The sequence below is a fragment of the Ursus arctos genome, unplaced genomic scaffold (genome assembly GCF_023065955.2).
Source record: "Ursus arctos isolate Adak ecotype North America unplaced genomic scaffold, UrsArc2.0 scaffold_1, whole genome shotgun sequence".
In the NCBI taxonomy this organism is placed as follows: Eukaryota; Metazoa; Chordata; class Mammalia; order Carnivora; family Ursidae; genus Ursus; species Ursus arctos.
Window position 1 is genome coordinate 26,852,109 of NW_026622763.1, and position 17,394 is coordinate 26,869,502.

General features: G+C 37.7%; 1 protein-coding gene and 1 long non-coding RNA gene across 2 annotated transcripts in view; one reads left to right on the forward strand and one right to left on the reverse strand.

Moving 5' to 3' along the window:
- ARHGAP15 (Rho GTPase activating protein 15) overlaps window positions 1–17,394 on the forward strand; it is a 596,409-nt gene that overhangs the window by 347,592 nt on the left and 231,423 nt on the right. The gene's annotated exons all lie outside the window — the stretch shown is intronic.
- The window catches only part of LOC125281310 (uncharacterized), a 29,751-nt gene continuing 17,957 nt past the window's right edge, over window positions 5,601–17,394 (reverse strand). The window contains exons 5-6 of the long non-coding RNA XR_008961102.1: window positions 10,449–10,572; window positions 5,601–9,479 (exon numbers count right to left, since the gene is read on the reverse strand). This is a non-coding gene — a long non-coding RNA (uncharacterized LOC125281310). The remainder of the gene's footprint in view (window positions 9,480–10,448; window positions 10,573–17,394) is intronic.

Genomic DNA, 17,394 nt, shown 5'->3' on the forward strand with positions numbered 1-17,394 from the left:
AGGATATTTTATTCTTTTTAGGTTGCTTATTGAATGTTCTGCTCTACAACAAAGGGAAAAAAACCCAAAAAACAAAAACAGCTGTTGTCCAGAAAACTAATCCTGAGAAAATAAAGGTTGCAGCACTGTATCATTGAAAACAATACCTAGTTTTGCCCTCAGTGGAGCTGGGCTGCACCGAGGGTTAGAGGAAGGTATCCTAGTGGCCCATTAGAATGTACCCATGTCACCATGTGCCTGGACAATACAGCTGGACCCCTGTTGTCCCAGCATGCTTAGTAACAGTTTCCTTTTCACTCTCAGAAGTGTTCTGATTTGGAGAATAAATTCCCTGATCACCCTAGTGATTTAATACCCAATCATTTCTCAGGAACAGGGCAAAACAGATCTGAATATTTTCAGCAATACTTAGCATGAGAATTATTTAGATAGGTTATTATAATAACTGTCTGACCTATCCATTTCAGTCCATTTTTAAACAGGAACTTATCACAAGAATCATCTGGCCTTTTGAACCAATTGTGGAAGGTGAAATTTTATGAAGCATGAACATACATATCACTAATAGAGTGGAAAATTCTTAGAATGTAAGCATTTGGGGGCAGAACTAGCACCTGCTTTGAATCAGGCTTTCCTCAGACTTTTACTCTGAAGATGTCGCTTTCAGGGCCACGGACAGTATTGGCTCCTCTAGAGATTCAGCTTCATATAATAAGATACCAGTACCTTCAGTTCTGTCTGAGAATGCACCCCATCGGTTATCATTTTCTTTGAGAGGATTCTGTTGCAGGTTATCTGCCACTTTGGAAAAAATAGAAAACCCAATTAGTAGCCCAAACAATCCCAATTTGACATAACGTCCAATTTTTTCATGACTGTGGCAAAATGAAAAGGGTTTCAATTCAGTGGCAGGGTCTGGCCCTAATCGAAATGCGAAAGAATTCACTTCATTGCTCTAGCAGTGGTCTCAGAAAGCAGCAGAGGGACTGGATGCCTAATGCAGTTTTCATACTGACGTCATGGAACCACTGAACACACTCTGATGTGTACATTTCCTATCTTAGAGCTCCATTAAATTTCCACCATAGCTGACCAATGAGTCAGTATTCATTAGTAGGGCTATGGAAAATCTATGTGAAATTCTGATTTGATAAGCTCCCATTGTTGTCTTCAGCAGAATTTTCTTCCAAATACAGATCAAGTTATGCAAATATAATCACTTCTTGGGCTTGTTTCAATTTTAACTGTGAATTTTTAAAAAGCGTTTACTGATTTTTTTTTTCTCTTCACTGAGTAAAAAGCATTAAACCAATTTTTAAAAATACAGGCCCAGTCAAACTTAGTACTTTAAGTCTATTTTCTTAGAATATTTAAGGCAACGACTTCGGAAAAGCAATGAAATCATTGTTTTTGATCAGTTACAAAAAATTATATAAAATCAATGAATGATTAATGGTTAAATGGTTTCTCCAAGTAAAATGACTTAACTCTTTCAAGGAGAAGAATTACTCAGAAAGAGAGATAACCGCCTTTAAAATTGTCCTCAGTGTACCTGCCTTCAAGAATATGGATCGAATTATTTCAACTGGCTTATCTACTAGATCTGGAATAAAGTCCTCCACAGCGAGGTTTCGGAAAGCAGTGGTGACAGTTGGGCTCCTAAAAGTGTGCTTCCTGACACCTGGGAGGGACTCTGCAGGGCCATAGCTCCCTTTCAAACGGTTTCTTTCTCCTTTATGTAATGTTACCAGCAGGTTGAGAGGCCTGAGCTTTGATTTCAGCCAGCCTTTACCGAGCAACCACCAGAAAGCAGGAAGGGCTGTGCCTTCTTGACTTTATAATGCCCAGCAGAACAATATCCAGAAAGCACTTCAGGTGAAAAGAGAATTGTCCCGATATGACACAGTCTGAACTCAGACACAAACCCTTCCTTCAATATCTATTTTTTGGACTCATGGAGACCTGGCTAATATGTTATTTCATTGGCTGGAAGCTAGATCTGGAAACAATCCCTTGATAGGGCTGTGTTTTCTACTTTCTTTAATATGACTAATGAGAAGGGTACATTAGAATGTCCAAAAAGGGTCAGCAGGCAATTATGGATGATCACTTAATGGAAAGAAATCTTAACAGCTCAGGTGGGTGTACCATTCACTGCACCATGGCAATGCTGGCTTCTGAAAAGCCTTCAGTTTCTCCAAGTGCTTTCACATTTGCCAAGGGAGTGGCAAGTGCCTTTCAAATGTGTGAGTTTATAACATTGAGTGTCTCATCAGAAATAAAACTCAAATCAGTTAAATATGTAAATGATAGGCAAGAGGGTACATTTTAGGGTGGTAGCTGTGTTTGTCCATATTTTCTGCTTGGTTTTGAAACTGAAGTAATAGCTGTGGATGAAGTGTCGGCCAAACTACCTTACAAAATCTTTCAAACAACAGCATTGACATCCAAGGATAGAAAACTCTCGGCTATGCAATTTCTAGGAAGGAAAACAACTGTTTTGTTTTTCTAGGAGCACCTAGTATTTCCTTATATCAAAATGATAGAATTAGAGAGGATTGTGTTTAGAAAGTAGTTTCTTTCATCTTCATGTGGATAAAACCATAATGGATGGTATTAGTAGAAATTGAAAGTAATGCTGTACTACTCTATTTTGTGATCACTGTATTGTAAAGGAAACAAATTGTTTAAAGATGCAATAGTATGCCTCCAAGATTTACGATGAGAAGCAGGGCTTTCCTGCCTCATCCCAGTTTTGCTCCTTATGGGGCACCACTTGGCACTGTTTCTATTTGTAGTTCTGGTGGTTGACTCCATAACTTAAGTTACAATTGTTTCGGGTAGAGATCAGTTAGTTTTTTCAGTATCTTCCTTATCTTTAAAGTCATAATGTCTTTACTTATCAAGCTTAGATGTTATCTCAGATTTCTTTTATAATAGACATGAATTCAACTCAATTAAACCAGACCTCATCTACATGGCCCTCTTCCTCCCCAAATACTCACAGTCAAATAGAGCAGATTTTGCTCTTTTCAATGGCGTTCCCTGGAACATCCAATATACTTAAATCTCTACTTACTGTTCTAGTAACCATGGAAAACTGAGACTTAGTGCCTCCGTTGATGAGATAAGAAAGACAAGAAGTTTAGTGTTCTTTCCCCTCTCATCTCCTCTGTCTTTGCTATTTTAATTCTTACTTCTACATCATAAAAAACTCACCATTTCACAGATTTCTAAAATTATGATTCATTTATAGATTGATTCTAAAAGTTAAAATCAGAAACCAGCATTCATACAATTACAATTATATAAGGTTGCTTACTGCAGCTCCAAGTACTAGACTTCATTCTCTGTTCTTATAATATCATGACCTCTATGATCTGTAAAAAGGAATCCCCCTTGATCATGGTGAAAAAGACTCTCTTTTCTTTTGTATTTGAAGGTTGTATTGGTACATTTATGCTGTTTCACAATTGCAGTCAAGTCCACCATTACCTCTCCCTGCCCCCATATTTTGGATCCTAATGTGAAGAAAATCAGGCACCTGCATTTACTTTATATTGATTGTGTAAATATCATGGAATCACTGACCAAGTCACGTGCCAGATTTAGATGAACATATCCATGGGTTCAGTATTATGACTTAATGGGCCACACAAATTATAATGTTCTTATTTTTTAAGTTTTTATTTTAATTCCAATTAGTTAACATACAGTGAGTGTTATGCTAGTTTCAGGTGTACAATATAGAAATTCAGCCCTTCCATACACCCCCTGGTCCTCATCACAAGTGCCCTCCTTAATCCCCATCACCTATTTCACCCATCCCTCCACCCAGCTCCCCTCTGGTGACTACCAGTTTGTTCTCTACAGGTAAGAGCCTATTTCTTGGTTTGTCTCTCTCCCTCTCTTTTTTTTTTATAATATTCTTATTTTTAAAGCTTATGCTTCATCACTTCTTTACTAGCATGCTATCTTTGATTTGATATATTTTTTGATTGTGAATTTCTCATACAGATATTTTCCCCCCAGAGTTTCATTTTTTCCTTGCCTCTGGGCCTTCATGTCATCAAGGACTTCAATCTTCTCAGTTAAACAATCTATGTATTCTAGTCTGTGACTTCTTGCTTTTTCTCCCCCAGAATATCTTCTGAACTCCTCCCATCACCTTACTCCACTTTGGATTGGTTGTATTTTAGGTTTCACCTTTATCAGCCTGTGATTCTCTTTCACTGAACTTCTGAATTGTATTCACTGTCTTCTGAATCCATGCCGTCTCTTTCTTGCCTTAATTCCTTCTATTACTATGTAACAGTCTCTGATAACCCATTTAGAAAACAGGAGACCTTGATTGTCTAAAACTATCTTCAGTATGTCCCCATACTTGATCAATAGTTTAGTTGGTCATAAAATTCCATTGCTTCTAGAATACAGAGTTGCAGTTTCCATTCTTATGCCTGTTACTTTGAATATTTTTCTTTCAGAATCATTGGGATTTTTTGTTTTTATTTTGAGATTCTGTAATCAAGATAATGTATATCATTGGCAGAATTTAAAAACATTAATTCTCCTTAGCCCTCAACTCAAAGAATTGTGATTTTTTTCTCTTTATCACTATGTTGATAAGTCCCTTCCATCAGTTTTCTCTGCTTCTTCTTTTGGAATCTTTACGAAAGGAATATTAGATCATCGGGATTTATTTTTTTCATACTCTAAAAGAATTTGCAATTTTATCCCCTTGTCTTTATTAATTTTAACTTTAACAATTATATTTTCAATTTGCTAGAGTCTTTCTTATTTTCAATTTCTTTTTTTGCATATACTACTTTCTCAAATGCCACGAAGGTAGAAACTTTGTTGAGCAAGTTATTCCCACACCTAATAGTGAGGATGGCACTTGGCACTTAGCACTCAATAAATATTAATCAATTGAATAAGTGACAAAATAGAAAATAGATTATATCTTTTTCTAATTTATCTGAGGATATAAATAAAAATTTGATGTTGTTTGGACTTTCTTTTTACTTTTGATTTTAAGATGGTCTCTCCATTCTTTAAATCATCAGTTTTATCTAGGTATATTTGTCTCATTCTACTTTTATCACATTAGTAACTTAGCTCAAATGTCTGGTGGGCAACTGTTGTTCATTCTTATTACAAAATGAGGCTCCACAAAGACTAGCTAAAGCTCTGTATCCATGTGTAGAACTTGTTAGAAATATGGTTTTGCTGCAGGGCGTTGTGTAGGGATACCCACACCTGCCTCAAACATCAAATATTTCCATAGGATACAGAATGCCCTATATACTCTCAATAAACTTAATCAATCTTTACAGATATTTTGTGATGATAGAAACATTTCTGCCGCATTTTACAATTCAGACAATTGAGTTTATTTGAAAATACAGTAGCTTTAGAATTTGACTAAGCTAGGTTTAAAGCTGGATTCTGCCTTTTGCCCCCTATATAACTTAATATTTGGTTATAGGCTTTTTCATCTATGAAATTAACCTTGTAAAATTTAAATGAGATGAAATATGGAAGAACTTCACACAGTGCCCAGCTTACCTTAATTATTTAGCAATTTTCTTCCTTCCATCTTTCTTTCTTTCTTTCTTTCTTTTCATTTTCCATTCCTTCCTTTTTTCCCCCCCTTCTTTCCTTTCTTACTTAGGTTTATGGAGCAAATTATGATCAACATGGCCCTGGGAAACCATTTCCTCAAGTATTCCTTCAAAATTTGGGAAATCAATCCTGGCAAGTGTCAAGGAAAGGCAGTAGTAACTTGCTTACTTCAAGGCGAGTGCATAGATAATTTATGGTTGGCTCATATTTATCTTTTTGGTAATTTTCATCATGGTACTCTTTATACATAAATGGGCATGAGCTAATTTTCTTTTCTAGCTACACCCACTTACACAGTGTCATCTAATTGCTAGAACATTTAAGTAATTACACACACAGACACAACTAATTGTTTAAGGTTTCCATCACATGAGAAAATAATGTCTTTGAAATTATAGTACTTTTATAAAATATGTCAATTATATTGAGAAGTAAAGAAAGATTGGCCATTCAAATTGCAGATACAAGTTATCAGCCCTAAACTTTCAACAGTCATCTTTATGAATAGCAAAATCATTGAGTTAAGAGGAAAGTATTTTTAAAATGATTTGTTAGAACTGTTGTATGACAGAGTAAGTAAGCTACCTGCCACATTGTTAATTTAAGCAAAATATTTATGAGCAGCACTACAATATACCTTTGGGTAGAGATATGCTCCAATATTGCCACTTTATCAGTGTTAGTCTGAGAATAATTGTATTTGGATTTATATACTGGGGCATGGGTCCATCATTGCTCGGGCCTGAAATACTCCCACAACTTCCACAATATGCACTAATGTGCTTAAAAATATCTTGTAAATCTTCTTTTCTTTAAACTTCTTTACGGTTCATAATTGAACTGTGATCCTTACGTGTGAGCTATGTCATGATTTAATATTAACCGAAATTAATAGCCAACCTTAAGCTTCTTTATCTTAGCCTACAAGCTTCCTGGTTCTTTTGCATTTACAGTTCCCAGGCAGTTTCTGTTATTTAAAAGCTCTTGGGAGCAAATGTGTTGGTAATAGAGTACCGCATAGCTAGCTTTTGTTCAATAATAAAACACAGGTCACCGTGAGAGATGGCAAATGTTGAGAAAAGAAGTGCACCTGGGTAGCAGGTTAAGCCCATGTCTTTTAAAAGCCCGTTATTCAGGGAGGAAATGATCCAGGTCTTATGAGATATTAAAAGCAGAATAACTTTGGAGCAACAAGAGAAAAATGAGGTCCAGAAATGGGAGCGAATTAGGTAAGGGGAAAAAGAAGGAGCCGGAATAGTAAGTTGGTTTGTCTGTGGTTCAAGAACTTCCTTTCTTATGGAGAGAGACCTTTTACACAGGCATTAGTTAGAATATAATATTTGAGATGATGACTCATATAGACCTGATTTTTAATATCCACAAAATGGTTTTACCAATAATTTCCTGATATATCCTACTATATTTTGTGTATTTGTATTTCATAATAATGCTAATAATAATAATGATTCTCCTTTTTCCTTTCTTTAAATTACATTTCTTACCCTTTGAGTCAAACCCCCAAAATCTTTCCCACTTTTTTTAAGTAAGAGAAAATGCCAGATAGTATCAGGCTTCACCCTAAAACTGACTATATGCCTAATAATAGCCATGCTAAGTGCTGGGAATATAAGATGAATATGACCCAATTGATTCAAAACCAGCGTTTTGGCATTTTGTTTTTAGCCAATGGCCTCTAAAACCCATATTAATTCTTGCCATGGCAGTAGATGCTGGTTTTATTTATTCCATGGACTATCTATCCTTAAAAGATTGCCCAGAGTTTTGGCATACCCTATGAGGTTAGTCTAATCCTGGTGCCAGTTTGAAATATTGTCTTTAAGCCTTCCATTTTTTTTTTTTTTAAAGATTTTATTTATTTATGTGACAGAGAGACAGCCAGCGAGAGAGGGAACACAAGCAGGGGGAGTGGGAGAGGAAGAAGCAGGCTCATAGCGGAGGAGCCTGATGTGGGGCTCGATCCCATAACGCCGGGATCACGCCCCGAGCCGAAGGCAGACGCTTAACCGCTGTGCCACCCAGGCGCCCCTAAGCCTTCCATTTTGAGGACTGACACGTTTCCGTAAATAAGAAGAAATAGAGCATGAGTACCAATAAGGAAACAGTAACAAATACAGATGGGTTTTCTTTCATAAGAAAGGGGATCTATACCATGTTTTGGGAGTACTCTGCGCTTTAACTCAACTTTGTGTGTGTGTGTGTGTGTGTGTGTGTGTGTGTGTGTGTGTACAGACTGTAAAAATAAAAGATACAAAATCTCCCCTTCCATCCCTGACATTGCACTAGCCAAAGTTTCTATGTTCCTGGAAACATATCCTCAACTCGTTGCAGATGACCAAAAGTCAAGCCAATGTGTCAGGAGGCTGTTGCCCTCAGGAGAGGGGGGTCTGTGACCATTTCAATCCTCTAATCACATCCTTAATCTTCCCTCCATGAAACCACCTGAAGAGAAGAAAAAGATGCAGGCCATCATCGTTCACAAGAATCCCCCTTTTTAAAGGTTAGCATTTATTATTGATACCCTGCTGTTCTCCAGCAGGTGTTCTCATACCACAGAGTTCCCTTATGACTCCTAAACCAGGCTTCACAAGCAGTGGAAGATTCTTCAGCTTAGTTTCTGTTAGCTTTGCGGGGCCTCCATAGGCCCTACAAACTGTATCCAAAGCCAGTGCTGGCTATTCACTGTCTCCTTTGTAGTTTTTATAATTCTCCTGCTCACACAAAGTGCTAGCTGGTGATTTCATTTTGTGGTGAGGTAGATAATTGAGGGAGAGGAAAACAGGATTTCATTGTGACCTGAAGATTGATAATTTGAAGAAAGTATGAATAAATGCTTCATAGGCAGTGAGATGAATTGAATTTTCCATGATGCTTGAGAAAGGAGGTCCCAGTCCCTTCTCGCTCATGGTACAGTTGGGATTTGAGTCTACATTATGTGGACATTGAATGCGTCTCTAAGGATAGAATCTATCAGAGCTCTCACAACCAGTATCTCCTCATCGGGGTCCACATTCAGCAGATGTGTGAACTGTTACAAGCACAGGAAATATTAATACCAGCAATTCATTTTGACATATCCTAAGATTAAGATAGTGCTCTTTTATTTCCTTTAGTATCACTGACAGTTCGGTCTGCAAATCTTTCCCCTCAAATTCATGTCTATTATAAATCAACAGTATTCTACAAATTCCCAAGAGAAAGAAGAAAAAAAAAACTGCATTGGGGGTGGTGGTAGCAAATTTTGTTCCATATTAAACTCTCTCTTTTGACTTTTTACCCTACCTGATTAGCAACAGTAAAGTGTAACCATCCTCTCTGTAAAATTCGGTCATCAGAAAAATAACTCGGTGTTGCAAAAGTGCTATTCCAGCATTTTCTATTTTTCTTTGTGGGAAGGAGACAAGAGACCATATCAGAATTTGGATAATCGTAATTGGTGGTCTGTCAGTGTTAGTCAAATTGCTCTATGGAGAGGTATGTCTCCCAACTTCTCTTTGAAATTGACTGTATTGCTGTAAGTATGTTTTATCAAAGCATTTTCTGGGGCAACAGATCTGAAAACATAAACTTTATGTAGCATTGTTCCTCCTTAGATATTTCCCTTTAATATGTCCTTTCTTTTTGAAGATAAAATAAAAGTACATAAAAGAGTTCTGGGAATAGGCAGCTATGTGTCGTAAACACCCTTCACTCCCCCTCGCCCAAGGCCCCCAGCCCCAGAAATTTGGAAATGATTTGATTGAAGCGATGACTGCCTTGATCTTGTTTGAATACTCCTCCTTCTTCATTGTCTTCTTCTCTCTATGGGAGGCAACAGCCCTGTCATGGAGTCACTCCTGGGAGGGAAAGAGGTATTTCAAGCAACCATATTTTCCAAACACAAAATTGAGACACATGGCCTGACAATGACATAATATTTAAAGTAGGGACTGTGTGCAAAGATCCAGAACATATGGTTGAAACAGTTTTCTTATAAAAAGCAACTATTAAGACCCGCTCTAGATTCTTATTTACAAAAGGCACATTCCTCCATCCCTTTTATTCTCATTTAGAATTATTACCCACAAATCGGAAGACTGACCGGTTTGCCCTCCAACATGTTGCTTTGCCAATGCGAGGAACTCCCTGTTGACTGGAAAGTTAAATGCGCAGCCATCAAGGAAGCAATGCAAACCAGACTGCCAAACATATTATGAATATGTTGCTCTTCTTTAAAATGCTAGTTGGTTTTTCATACTGGAGTATTGACTAACTGTCTGTGTTTGATGTATGGTTTACCAGCCTGATGTCGACTTATGGTTAGAGCTTAACTTGTTAGTTCTGCTTTTGCAGCCAATTCAGAATAACTACAGATGCCTCGAGATATTAAAATTGACTGCTCAAATGGACTCAGTGTGGGAGTTTCATTGGTTTTAAATTGATAACAGCTGAAAGAGTGAATGATTATAGTGTACATGGGCATAGGATACAGCTCTTTCGTAGGAGCTCTTGTGAACAAACTCCCTTAGTGTGGGAATTTTTTCTTTCTTTTTATATCATAGTTATTTCTAAGCAACCTTGGGTTAAAATTTTAAAATTGCACAGGCGTATGCAGAAGGCTTCCTAAGAAATAATTCCTGAGAAACAGACAAATTTTGATGACGTGGGTTTCTATTCTGGAGGGAACATTTAAAGTTAAGTAGCATTCCATAAGGTGGTAATTGTGTCTATTTCCCAGGCATCTGAGTTAAATAAGCTGTATAGGAAGCATAAACTGTCATAATAGAAGGGTTGGAGTGTTGTGTACATCTCTTTCTTCAACTCACACAAACCGAAGCTCCAAAGTGCCTTATCACAGAGAAGTCAAACAAAGCCTCTTCTTTGCTTTCTTATTCTCCTGGGAACAGTTATTATTGTTTTCATTATTTAAAAAGATGATCTGAACACTGTCTTCTCACACCGGAAAAAAAAGAACACAAAAGAGAAATGAGGAAACTTTTCTCCCCTCCTCAAATCAGAAACACTTACATAAAGAAGTTTTATGAAAATGCACTTTCACAATTTAATAGTAGCTTAGGGAAAAAGCCCAGTAAAGAAAAGAATTCAGAGAAACTTACGGAAGTTTATAAGAAAGAAATATCTGTTTACACATACCTTCTCCAACTTATATTTTTTCCAAGAGTTCAGTGCCCTTACTACTTAATACTAGGACATAACTCTATCCCATTTTCAATTACCTCCAGCATTTTACTTTTGATATTCCATTATAAATATTGGAAGCATTTCATATAGCTAACTGATAGAAAACATTAATCTCTATAATAATAAGATTAAGTTGGGGTTTCTTGAAGAGATATAAAGCCACATATTAAGTACCTATTTCACATATTTATTTTTAAAAGAAAAAACTGAAACATTCTGCCCAACTAGCGTATGCCAGACATGTAGCAAATACCTAGTGCTAATGACAATTTGCAGAATTAGAGATTTATTTGACAGTAACACTGACAATGTGTATGTACAGACATGAAAGACAATCAAAATATAAAGGATGCTCTGATTGTAAAACTAAATAAGTCATGTATACTTGGCCAATATTTATAAGAAAGTGTGTTATATATTTATTGCTCACATTTTGCCCCAGATTTTAACCTGTGTACCTGGACTAAATCTTAAAATTATCCAATTTGATGCCTTTCTGAGATGCCTATGGCCATTGAATCATGCTTTGTGCTGTGACGGATAACTTACATGGATAGTCATCTAAGAGGCTGCGACAAAGATTGACATTTTCATAAGATCCAATTCCCTCAGAAATGTAAGAGCAAAAGAGAGAAATTTTCATTCTCTTTCAACAGTTGTTGAGCTCCAATTTTTTAATGATTTTCTTATCTACCCATTTTAGACAGGAGGGAGATTTTAGAGGAGAATGTCATCCAAGTTAAACACATGTGAGGGTCATTAACTTGAATACATCACTCCTAACTTGTCCCTTTGAACTTGGACCTCAAAGTCATAGGAGGTAAAGAAAGGATGGAGGGGGATGAGGACTGGCCTCGGTTAACCTCACAATGAAGGAATCTATCATGCAACTAGAGGCTGAGAAATAAGAAAGCAGATGGGCTGAGAATAATATCTTGAGGATATCTTAATATCTTGAGATTCCAGATAATCTAAATTTTTAGAAAAGCCATCACTCCCCCAGACTCCATCATCATTTGCCCCACCTGATGCATTCATTTCCTGAACAGTAGAATACTATGTTTACATCTTCTGTCATTCTACATTTCAAATGCAGTGGGACCTTGAGCATGTGACAATTTTTCCATTTAAAAAAATTAATTAGCATAGGAGAACATTCAATATTATGTAAAGAATTTGACAGGACCTCACTTAATGTTTTTAGAAACAATTAATATGTCAAAAGAGGAAGTAAGAGCCTGTTTTGGCTATAAATATGTTTACATAATTACCAGTTGAAGAAGTCAAACATTTTAGGGAGAAAAAATAAACAAGGTTAGGCCCTCTCTTCATCAAAAACAGAATTCCCAATGATGTCAGATATCTCAAATACTCCAGCATAAGTTCCCTTTATTCATGAATACACTTACGTGCATGCCCTTTAACCAGAAAGATCACATATTTATAGTATGAATGAATAATCTTGAAAAAAGTAATATTGGTTAGAAATACAATGCTGATCACACACAAGGAGAGGCAGTCACTTCTGTGTGTGAAGTTATGTTCAACTCAAGATGCCACGGTAGTATGGAGAAAGCATTCCAGTGGTGGCTGCACAGTATAGGAAGAGAAGCATCCCAAGTGTGATGGTACAGTGCCACATACCAGGCACTACACTGGTAGTAGACATGCCTGTCCCATACCCTAGGACTGAACAGGAAGCAGAAGCCCTGGCCGGGGAGCTGCAGCCTCAGAAGGGACTGATGGGCAGGAGATGGATAGTGGGGAAAACAGAGACCACCATCTTGGTCCAGTACCAGAAGGTGGAGAATAAATAGCCCATCCGAAGAAAGTTGGGGATATGGGACATTCATTGTATTTGAGGAATTTTGGAGATGGCATTAAATACTTCTGAGTAAAGTTTTAGTGGAAAACACTTTCCTGTGATAACCCAAAGCCATCTGTTCCTACAATTAGTGATTACAGTATGAACACTACCGAAAGCCCGAAGGAAACTCCTGTCTCCCAGATGCAATTCTCTCAGTCAAGAGTCTGAGAGGCTGGCATGGATATGTGTGTGGAGTTTCAGTTTCACATACTGAGCGGGATCATAGACACTCATCTGAGCTCTGCTAGAAGGACTCTGTGCTAATCGATTTGGCACACCATCTGGAGGCTAGAAGTGGTCTAAGCAACCTCTGCTGGAGAAGGTTCCCAGCCTGCTGCCCCCATTATCACCAGCCTAGAATCCTAGACTCCAAGGATATCTAACAAGAAATGCAGCTCATTCTTGGGAAAAAGAGATACTTGAACACAAAACTGTACTTAGTTTTATATTTGTTTAAATATATAAAGAATGCTTGCAATAATGAAATATATGAAAGACGATTTTCTTCATTGGATCTGGATACGTACGGTGTGAAGTGAAAAGGTGGTGGTGACAAGCTCTCCCTTGCTATTTGAAAGAGCTATATGCATTCTATTTTACTCCGGAAAACAATGTATTACAGTCATTAAGCCATAAAGATCACTGAATTTTGAAGTAGATCTGAAGTCTAGTCTTGGCTTTGCTACTTACTTGCTTTGAGAGTTTGGACAAGGTAATGAAATTTTCTGTCCTAACACTTTCCAGATAATACCTCTTACAATTGTTGATACTACACGGAGAGCAATTAGCATAGCAAATAATAACTATTAATTCTCATACTCTACTCCTAATTCTACTCTTTCTATGGCATGGCATATTGCAAGCGTTTCTCCTGAATGCAGAGTAGGTATTCTGAAAATTGCAAAACAGATAAATTAGGGTGAGATTTTTGTAGCATTGCATTAATAAAGCCAAAATTTTGAGCATTCTCTGCACCTCACGTTGTGCTTGTAGCACTCTCCAGTAATAAGGACGAAGGACAACTAGGCTTACATTACTTTATGCTTTGATTGTTACTTCTATCAGCTATTTATATATATTCTTTAAATCACTATGTTCTAAGAGGATACAAAGATGCATAAAACAGCGCTGCCCACGAAATGAGTAAAGGAGATAAAGGTACAACAAATGTGACATAATATATCAAATGTCAAATGCTTTAGGGACATTGAGGTCACGGATTTGGGGAAATGACAAGCGGGAAAAGTGTGAGAAAGATTCGTGTTCTTTATTCTGTAGTCTTTAAACAGAGTCTTGACTCCAAGCATTTGGACATATGGAGAGCTGGATGAGACATTCAAGGTGCACAGTGGTAGGAAAGCATGGGACTCATGGTTTGTCTGCAAGGTAGAGGGTTGGATGAGAAGTGTCTGAGGCAGGTGTTTTGAGCAGTGCCAGGCTCTGGAGTTTGTACTTGATTTTATAGGCAATTTTATTATTCACTTAGTACCCATTATTCATTTTTATTTATTTGGCAAACATTTATTGGGGCCCTCCCATGTGGAAAACAATGGGCTGGATACTGGGCCCAGGAAGATGTATAAGATATGATTTATTCCTTCCAAGTTAGACACTTTAGCACTGCTTAGAAATACTCTACCTCAAAAAAACCAATTCCATACCCTACAAACTTGTCCCCACTTTAGAAGACCAATGAAAAGACATATTAATGCTTTTTATCTAATTTTACTTAATTCTTATATAACCACAGTGGACCATGCCCCAGCAGCCTGTGGATATGAACGAAGTAACACAGATACTAAGGCACAAATACTGTAAGTTGTGACTCCCACTTGTATAGCCATAGCAACTCAGGTTTATCCTTCTCTAAGGTCTCCCTGGCTATTTCTGGGAGCACCTGCAATGTATTGCATTTGATACCCCATTACCTACAAACATTACCTACAAACTGTCCAAGGAAGGCACCTCACCTCACTGCAGCCATGCAGCCAGTATCTTCTGAGAGATGACTTCCTCACTTCCTCGGCACTGCCCAAGAGCTTCCAGATCTACAAAACCTTCCACGTGCCAAATGATACCCTGAAACTCTGGTTCCCACAACATTTTTAGATTCACTCTGTCTCCAGAGCAAATGGAGGGACTGCTCTTCTCAGCCACCTGCATGTCTCACCTGGTGTGTTAGGACCTGAAGCAACAGCTCTTAGGCTAAATCTCACAAGGTGAGAAAATGGCTTCTTTCCATTCCATGTGAGGTCTCTTCCTCAAAAGACCTCAGATCTACTCCCTGGGACTTGGCATGGGTACATGCATGCACAATTTTGCCGTCTCTCAGAATTCCCATTGACCCCCACAAGTTCAAAATTCCTCTTAAGTCACTGTCTTTTCACCCACTAATATCAACACTTCGATTTAGACATCTGGGGGGTGAACATCGTTGTGCCAGTCCAGTAGGCAAACCCAGCTGAGCTATTCCATTCCTCCCTTATGTGCACTCCTCCCTCCCCCAGTGGGAGGTCTGGTTAGCCAGAAAAGTAATATAAATAAAGAGTGTGCAATAAACCCAGAGAATGTGCAGTATACAGTGTATCTCACAATGAGCTAGCTATTTATTCAGTTCTGTGGGCAGCTTCGGGACAGGATAAGGTGTTTTGGAAGTGTTATTGCATAGTGACTTTCTAAAGGAAGGGCTGAAAAAAAAATAAAGTAAGGGCTAAAAAAGAGAAACACACTATATTTGACTGGAAGCCCAAAAGAGACAAAATGTTTCGGAAACATGTGCATCATGGCCTCCTAATTTAGGCTCATAGCCCCCTCTCTCCAATTACATTCCTGGAAATGTTTTTTCGATTCTTTGCATAGAATAACTAGAGGACCACATTGTTCAGAGCTGCCCATCGGGAACAGGCAGGCCTGCGCAGAGCTTGGACCACACCTCCACGGAGCTAGCCAACACTTCCACAGAACCACATGATTCCCTGGCTCTTAATATGGTTTATTATAAAATCCTTTACCTGCCTCAAAGCACTTTTCATCAAAGCCACTTTCAAGCTGAAGCTAAGGACCAAAGAATGCCTTTAACAGAATCCTGAAATAGCTTTTAACCCGAGGCTGAGGAGAGAAAGTGCTTTTAACCTAAAGTGCTTTCCTCTTAGGTACTTGAGTGTGTACCTAGCACTCAGCATTAGTGGCTATGAGAACACCCTGAAGACCCAAATGAAAGAGACTCCATTATAGATATTCAAACCTGCTATATTAATATATTACAAGCAATATTTGAAATCATTAAGCAGTTTTACTCCAACTAAATTTGAATCTTTTCTTATTGAACTATGCATTCATGCAAATAAATTGAAGTCTTACCACCTGGGATTCTAACAAATCCATGCTGATATTAGGAAAAGTACAGTGTTCTTCCTAGATTTCACTTTAAATCAGAGTGAGTCGAAATTGCCACACCTTCTCTACCCTAAAAGAATCTCTCAACTTGTATCAGTCACTGAGTGATGTTTCCAGCTTTAGTCCATATTCGTTGGGGTAACAAGGTAAATGAAATCATTTAAAATTAATCATCTAAATTAAAGTCAATTATCTGAATAAATTTTATGGATCAAGTTTTCTTCCTAGACTTGTCACTCCAACAAAAGTACTGATTTCACAGTACACACGGTCCCTGACTTACGTGGTTCAACTTAACATTTTTCAGCGTTTTGATGGTGCAAAAGTCATATGCCTTCAGTAGAACCTGTGCTTCAAAGTGTGAACTTTGGCTTTTTCCTGGGCTAGCGATATGTGGTGCAATACTTTCTTGACACAGGGCAGTGGCAGCAAATCGCGGCTCCCAGTCAGCCGCGTGATCACGAGGGTAGACAACCCATGCACTTATGACCATTCGGTACCCACACAGCCATTCAGTTTTTCACTTTTAGTATAATATATGATCAATTTACATGAGATCTTCAGCACTTTTTTATAACATAAGCTTTGTGTTAGGTGATTTTGCCCAACTGTCGGCTACTGTAAGCATTCTGAGCATGTGTAAGATAGGCTGGGCTAAGCTATGGTGCTCAGGAGGTTAGGTGCAGTAAATGCAGTTTTGTTTTATATTTTCAACTTACAATGGGTTTATCATGACATAACCCCATGGTAAATTGAAGATGTGAGTAAATTTCCTACTAATTCAAGTAAGTAGACAACCCAATGATAAAAGTTTTAAATTCAGAATAATTACAGTAAGTTATATGGTTGAGCAATTGAATTTTATGCACAGTTATCTATTTTAAGAATATAAAGTGTATATAAATATGGGATAAGGTGGCAAATGAAATGAAGACAGGCAAACCGAAATCAGAAAGCATCATCAACTCAAAATGTAAATAATCTGTTTTGCTAAACAGAAGTTAGCCATGTTAATCTTCCAAAATTCACTAATGCAAACTAAACTGAAACATATTTCCCTCCAACTCAACTGATCATGGTGCAATTTTTAGATAGAAATCATATTCTTTTGCAGACACTGTTTTCTCTTATTCATTCTTTCATTTATGTATTCATTTGGCAAGCAGAAGAGAATGTCACTGAATATAATAGAAATACAAAGGGAAGAGGGGCACCTTGGGGGGCTCAGTCAGTTAACGTCTGCCTTGGGCTCAGGTCATAATCTCAGGGTCCTGGGATTGAGCCCCCACATCAGGCTCCCCACTCAG